The 7,347-nt window shown below is 37.8% G+C and overlaps 1 long non-coding RNA gene across 2 annotated transcripts in view; it reads right to left on the bottom strand.

Moving 5' to 3' along the window:
• Window positions 1–6,920, bottom strand: part of LOC115273613 — a 136,268-nt gene extending 129,348 nt beyond the window's left edge. For both annotated transcript variants that reach the window (XR_003900865.1, XR_003900868.1), the window contains exons 1-2: window positions 6,792–6,920; window positions 2,204–2,320 (exon numbers count right to left, since the gene is read on the bottom strand). This is a non-coding gene — a long non-coding RNA (uncharacterized LOC115273613). The remainder of the gene's footprint in view (window positions 1–2,203; window positions 2,321–6,791) is intronic.
• Window positions 6,921–7,347: the final 427 nt, after the last annotated feature.

The following is a 7,347-nucleotide window of genomic DNA, read 5'->3' as shown; positions in this document are numbered from 1 at the left end:
AGCCAGAAAGACGGCAAAAGAAAAACCAAGATGCTTTCTTGGGAGACTTTAGAGATGAAAAACGTTTTAATGACTACAAAGTTGATGACAACATTCTTGGCATCAGTGAGAATTTTCTGAGGAGACTGCTATGCTCATGGGAAATACATACAGCTGAGTAGATAGGGTATGTGTCTTGCACTGATCAGTGATAGATCATAGCACTCAGTACAAGCCAAATATACGGTTGAGACCTTTGGGGTCACAGACTGGCAGCACCAGTCACAGGCCTGGCAGCTTGTTAGAAATACAGAAACTCTCTCCTTCAGATTCACTAAATACGAAACTACTTTTTTTCCAATATTCCTAAGTGATTCCTCTGCACATAAAGTCAACAAATACTTTCAAACACACATCAAGATTTTTCCTTGAAGGGATTGCTCAGTGAAGCCAGGGAGGTTGGAGGAGCCTAGAAGACCCTTTAGGTGTCCCACAAAATTTCTACTTGAGTTATAAATTAAACTAGTAATAACAATCTAACCCTAACCAAAGCAAAACAAGATCTTTAGGTGTACATACACATTCTAGAAACAATAAAAAATGAGCAACAGTAAGCAACCAATGGTTTAAATTCAAGTTATGAGTGACAAACTTGAAACTGAAGGCAGTCTATCCATTAGTGCAATTGCCCCTTGTCATTTGGAGGGAAGGTAGCCTTAAAGATTCATCTGAAAGTTACCCAGGATCATCTTTTGAGAAACATGAGTTTCTGTCAGGGTTGAAAAAGAAAGTTCTTGTCTCACTTAAAAAAATCATTTGTTTAATTATGGGACAAATAAGTGCTTTAATTTACATCAATGGCAGTCAAAATATACAAATCCAGGCTAGAGAAAGAGGGTTAATAGGTCAGCTGAGGACACTTAGGATTTACTGGTATGTGGGAATATTGAAAATCTAGTTATTTTATATTTTAGATTTACATTATTGTTCCCACTGCATAATGTACACAATTGTAGTAAAATTTTACAGCCATACAGTCTATAATAAACAATGCATTGGCAAGTTTGGAATTGGAAAAGTGTTTTACTGCTAAGTATTTCCCTACCACAAAATTATACATTTGCTGATTTTAGCTTATTATACTTTATCTATTTTGCCCCCAAAATTTGCCAATAGTTTACTACTTGATTGTGAAATGGTAATGTAATGACTTTGTTTTTCTGCATGTTTATTTAGGAGAAAGTTGTCTCTCAAACTATGAGCAACTGCTTTTTCAAGAGATTTTTTAGCAATTGACCTGGATAAATTATAAGCCTTGTTTTCAACCTTATCCAATCTCCTATGTAAAAATGAAAGGTTACCATCTAACTAGGCAGAACAGAGGAGCAACAGTGAAAAAGTACAAGAACTTCAGATGACGTTATACACATATCGCTTTAGACCTAGTTGTCTCTAAATAAATGTTGGCTAGTTAGTAGGTTGATTTTTACTTAACACCGAGGCACAAAGTAGAATTTACATCAGTTTTTCTCAGTGAATATTCCTTAGCTTTTCGAATCAGATTCTCTTAGTGAAAACACTAAGTGGACACAAGGTCCCTCCTACTTGATCAGAATATGGGAGGAATCTAGGAATCTATATTTATCTACAAGCCCCTTAATGCTTCTAATTCATATTAAAGTTTGAAAGCCAATGATTTCAGCATCTCTACCTTAATATAGAAATAATCGCCTTCTAGCATGGAAAGTATACTACAAAACTTTTGACATCTTTATTCCCTGAATTTCCATACCTTTCTAAAGAAATTATTCTGGAAAGAGATAGCATACTATATGGATTATGGACATCTTATTTTGGTAGTTATCCAGTTATCAAGATTTATTGTACAGTGGGGTAATATTACCTCAGCACTGGCCTATCATTTACCCATTAACTATGTTCATCTTTTCTGCCTCAGCAGGAGATATGTGATGTGTCTTTAACTGGGGTCCACAATGATTTAACCATTTACTTGACACGTTAAAGGAATTGAAAGCAATCCTATTGATGAGGCGAAGAGTAGAAAAATTGATTTATATAGCAAGATAAATGGTCAACATGTTTTGAGAATCAAATGTACTTGCATTTTAGAGAAAAAGTTTCCATTATAAAACTCAGATGACCACACAAAAACCAACAGAAACAAAACTGATATACGAGAAAAATCTGAATATAGAAAGTTTACCTTGGAAATGGAAATACGCTGATCTTCACAGAAGTCAGTGAATCTTTGTGGAATTAATAAATCCATTTTCAAAGGAAGTGTCTGTCTTATCAGCAGATAAAATACTGGGAGATACTCCTAAAAAGGAAAAAGTAAAAATAAAGAAAGGAAAACAATGTCAATGATGGACACTGTGGGCTTCTGGCAGAGTCTTCCCAGGAACATGAAGAAAATGACTCTTCATTTCAAGTAAATCTGAGTAGAATAGTAAGAGGCTTATTGTAAGGATTAATGTGATGTAGCCTTTGGGAGGTTGAGCAGGGCAAGTGGATTGGAAGGAAGTGGAGATTGCAGTTAGAGAACATAAAGTCCACAGCTCTGCCTTGTACATCCTCAGACTTTTATTCAAACAAAACATAACCATCCTTTCTGAAGAGACTGATGCTTCAGAAGGATTTTTTTTGAGGGGTGTGGGATATTTTGGGGGGGGTTGTTTTTTCCCCCCCAACACTAATCTACTTTATTTCTTCTACGTTAATAATCAGCCAAGCAGAATAAATGGTCTATGAACATCCTTTTGAAAAAGGGTGCTTTTGAAATCCTGGGCATCATTCTCAAAAGCACATTGAATACCCTTCAATGATGGTATTTCTCTGCTTTCTGCAGGAATATCCCAACCTTCACATGTGGCATGATTTTTCCTAATGGTTCTTGAGAGGCATTTGGGAGACCTGACTACATCTCTGGGTAAAGCTGCCACACAATGAAGTGACCTACATGTGAGATGACAGAAAGTCACTGTACTTGAGAAAAGGCTAGAGCTGCCATGTCCCCTGGAAGTCTCCCCAGCGGTACTGAGCTAACTTCTTCGTATGCTACTTCCGATAGTCAGTTTTAAGAAGTGTATTCCTGGCTGTCAAGCCTCAGTGCTGCCTAATTTACACAGATAAGGAGTTCTAATAAGACACTTTAGAAAGTCACTTATGCCATAAGGTATTCACATTATCTCAAGACATTTCTATTTGGCTAATAGGAAATGAATGTGTGGATTAATGCCTTTCGCATGCCATTAAGAAACAGAGAGGGAGAAGCCTCATTTTGGCCACCAGGGGCCTTCTTCTCATGTCTGTTCACTGCTGTCTCAGCTCATCGCTTTCGGTGATTTCAAAAGAGAAAGATGAGTTTTGACTTCATAGAAAATGAGTTTAAACCAGAAAGTCCATGTGGCCTCCAAACTTTGGATGACTGCCATGGCACGTTGCATTTCACCTTTGATTTAAAGACAGAGAACATGTGGCTTCCTAAAAATGAAAAAACTCTTTTGCTAAATTCCCAAAAGGCTAATGCAAGCAGCTGTTAAAGGAGAAATAAAAAGGCAGACACCAGAATTCCAAATAAGTTGAACTTGGGAAACTGGGTCACCAATCACCTCTCTGTAACCCTGAGGAGTCAGGGGAGCAAATAGGTCTTATCTTTTTATCTGATCCATGGTCAGGCATAAAAATGCTGGGTACTGTCTTAAGTACAAATCTTACAGAATGTGAGCTTGGTGAAATTAACGAACAACAAAAAATGCAGTAAGGTGACAGTGAGTGATTAAGAACCAGGTTCTGTGCTAAGTGTTGTATAAGTACGATTTCATCAAATCCTACCAAACTTGGGAGCTAAGAGCCAGGATTTATCCCATTTTAAAGATAAGGAAAATTAAGTTGCTAACTTAAGTCTCCATTACTAGTAAAACCGGTGCTATTTAAGGAACAAATAATCTTATTCTTTAGCCTACAACTTTAGCTGCACTTGAAATAAAAATAAAAGTGATTAACAATTAATTTTCTAAAGTGAATTCTTGCATTGCACAAATGTTTCAACATTTCCCTAAATTAAGGATTTCTCAAACAGGATCAAGAGACAGGAATATTTTGTTATCAAAACTGTTGCCGCTTTAACAAGTCCTTTCTATCAGCAGATGGTGGTGACTCAAAAGAACAGCCCTGCTCCACAGAGGTCAACCACCTCTAGATGAAGGTCAAAAGTCTATTCAAGGACATTAAAATGCACCTCCAAGTTTATAAATCATGGAAAATAGGAAAAATGCCATTTAGAAAGAGCTAAGTGGTAGGGTTAAATCAAGGTTGGAGCTACATTGCCTTCTCAGGTCTTTTCCTTTCTATGAACATCCAAGTCATAACCTGCATTTCTCTCTGAAATTGTCTTTCAGTTGGTGGATTTGAGGCAAGCTTCACCATGTGAAAACTCACACTTTTCTCCCTAGATCCTAAATTACTGCCTACTTGCTCCTCAGACCCTGTTTTATGTACTCCAAAGGACTGGAGATTTGTACACCATCTGCCACAAGGGGAGTGAAGCTTCCACCAAGATCCATGTTCTTCATTTTCCCATCCTGGAGCCCCTTCTCTTTCCAGCAGCCAGCCAGCACTGCAAGGAAACTTGTCCCTGACTTCTCCATTAAAGAGAAAACCTTAGACTATGAGGAGAAGCATGCCATAAAGATACCAGCTTAATTAAGCCATTACAGTTTTTAGGGGATTTTAAATACAGGCAATTTAAATATATAATTGAGTCTGAGCACAGCCTCATCCTATGTTTCCGTGGTCTGCTCTGAACCAGACTGTGAATGAAAAACAGCTGGGGTAATATCCGGGGACTACAGAACCAGAACCTCGTGGCCACTGAAGTCTCCATGATAGATTTAGCCGAGGTGGTTTCTTTTCGCTTGGTCCCAAACTGGGGAGCTTGGACCCTTGAAATGCCAGGTACAGAGGTCCACCCCAAAGAGACTAATTGGATGTTCAGCCTATCTCTCCACACCGTTCAGGAAGGATAGCCCAAACACTCTTCTGTAGAGAAGCATATAGAATGTGTTTGGGGGAATCATGGTCTTTAGAAAAGTAATTCTGCACTCCATCCCTGAGGTTAAAGAGAGGTAGCTATGATTACAGATTAAATAAGATCAACTTTGTCCCTCTCTTTGGGACAAGTGCATGTTTGAAGAAAGCCCAAGAAGCCCACAGCTTATGCTGTGACCCTCACTCAGCACTTCCAGCATTAGGCAACTTTACAAGTTGATAGCTACTATTCCAACAAGATAGAATATTTCTGGATCAGCAATACATTCAGTACATTAGTTTATATCTCTAATCCCCACTGCCCCCAATAGACCTAGATAAACAAGTATATACATACACTGAAATGTTTAAAGAAACTTTGCTATGCTCGCCTGGATAGCACATGTACTAAAACTGGGATATTACAGAGGTTAGCATGGGTCCTGAGCAAGCATGATACACAAATTCATGATGTGATCAAACATAAACCCTGAAACTTTAAAACTCCCGGAAAACATAGGCAGTAGCCTCCTTGACATTATCTAGGCAACCATTACTTGGATTTCTCACCACAAGCAAAACGAAACATGTGGGACTAAGTCAGACTAAAAAGCTTCTGCACGGCAAAGAAAATCAACACAACGAAAAGGCAACCTACCAAATTTCAAAGTATTTGTAAATCATTATTTGATAAGGGGCTAATACTCACGAGGTATGAAGAACTTCTATAGCTCAGCAGTAATAAAAACAGGCTGGTTAAAAAATGGACTGATGATCTGAATAGACATTTTATTTTTCTCAAGGAGAAATATCAACAGGTACATAAAAACGTTACTAATTTATCAGGGAAATCCAAGTCAAAAGCACTGCATACCACCTCACACTTGTTAGAAAGGCAGTCAAGAAAAGAACTAAGTGTTGGTGAGGATGTGGAGAAAAGAAAAGTCTAGTGCATTGTTGGTGGGAATGGAAAATGGTGCAGCCACTATGGAAAACAGTATGGAGGTTCCTCAAAAAATTTAAAAAAAGAACTATCATATGATGGAGCAATTATACTTTCTGGGTATTTATCTAAATTAAGTGAAAACACTAATTGGAAAAGATACATACACCCATGTATATTGCAGCATTATTACAATAGCCAAGTTATAGCAACAATCTAAGTGCCCATCAATGCATGAAGAATGATTTATATATGAACACATAAATGCACACTTGTCTATATAATAGATTATTCAAACTTTAAAAAGAAGGAAATCTTTCCATTTGCAACAACAGGAATGGACCTTGAGGTCACTGTGCCATAAGGCAGAATGTCAGACAGAGAAAAATACCTTAAACTCTCCTATGTAAAATCTTCAAATACAAACCCAGATACAGAGAACAGATTGATAGTTGCCGGAGGCATGAAATGGGGGTGTCAAAGAAATGGGGAAAGTGGTCAAAAGGCACAAACTTGTAGTTGGAAATTGTGAGGATGTAATGTATAGCGTAACTGTAGTTAATAGTACCATGGTGCACATGTAAAAGTTACTGAGAGCAGATCTTAAAAGTTCTTATCATAAGAAAGAAAAAATAAATATGTAGAGTGAGGATGTCATGATGGTTTGCTATGGTGATCATTCCATAATGTACACAAACGATGAATCCTCATGTTGTACACTTAAAACTAATGGAATTTGACAGTTACACTTCAACAAACACTAAGAATTAAAAATTTTACTGGGTATGTGCTTGTAATAAAATGGTCCCAAACCCGATACCTCTCCTTCAGCTGCTGGCAATTGTATCTCCTCTCCTTAAAACTAGTTGAACCTGAGAGACAGAAAGAGTGGGGTTGGAGCCGAGCAAGCGGAGAGAGGACACTGGAAGGGGGAAGGGGGCATGGCCTGTGATGGATCACAGAGGAAAATGTAAGGAAAGCAGCAGGTTTCCTCCTGCTCTTTACATTGGCACAATACTTTCATTGTGATGCAACAGTCTGTGTTCCTAGATCACCCTAATAACCCACTGAAGTTGACATTAAATTTTATGTTAAATTTGTCAGTTAAGAAAATCTCAGAGAAGAAAGCATGTATTTTTAGGTCAAATTACATCCCCCACCACATTATATTATGTATAACACACACACACACACACACACACACACACACACACGGAGATTTGAGAGATACATAGAGAAGAGTAATTCGCTTTCACTCTTCTGCAAAGAGTCAAAGTTTGACTCCTTTCTTGACAATATGAATGTCTTTTGTTTCTTCATGTTGTCCGATTACTGAGACTAGGACTTCCAACACTATGAACCACAGTAGTGAGAGT

The sequence above is a fragment of the Suricata suricatta genome, chromosome 2 (genome assembly GCF_006229205.1).
Source record: "Suricata suricatta isolate VVHF042 chromosome 2, meerkat_22Aug2017_6uvM2_HiC, whole genome shotgun sequence".
Lineage (NCBI taxonomy): Eukaryota > Metazoa > Chordata > Mammalia > Carnivora > Herpestidae > Suricata > Suricata suricatta.
The sequence above is the reverse complement of the archived record's forward strand: the minus strand, read 5'-3'. Positions and strand labels throughout refer to the sequence as shown.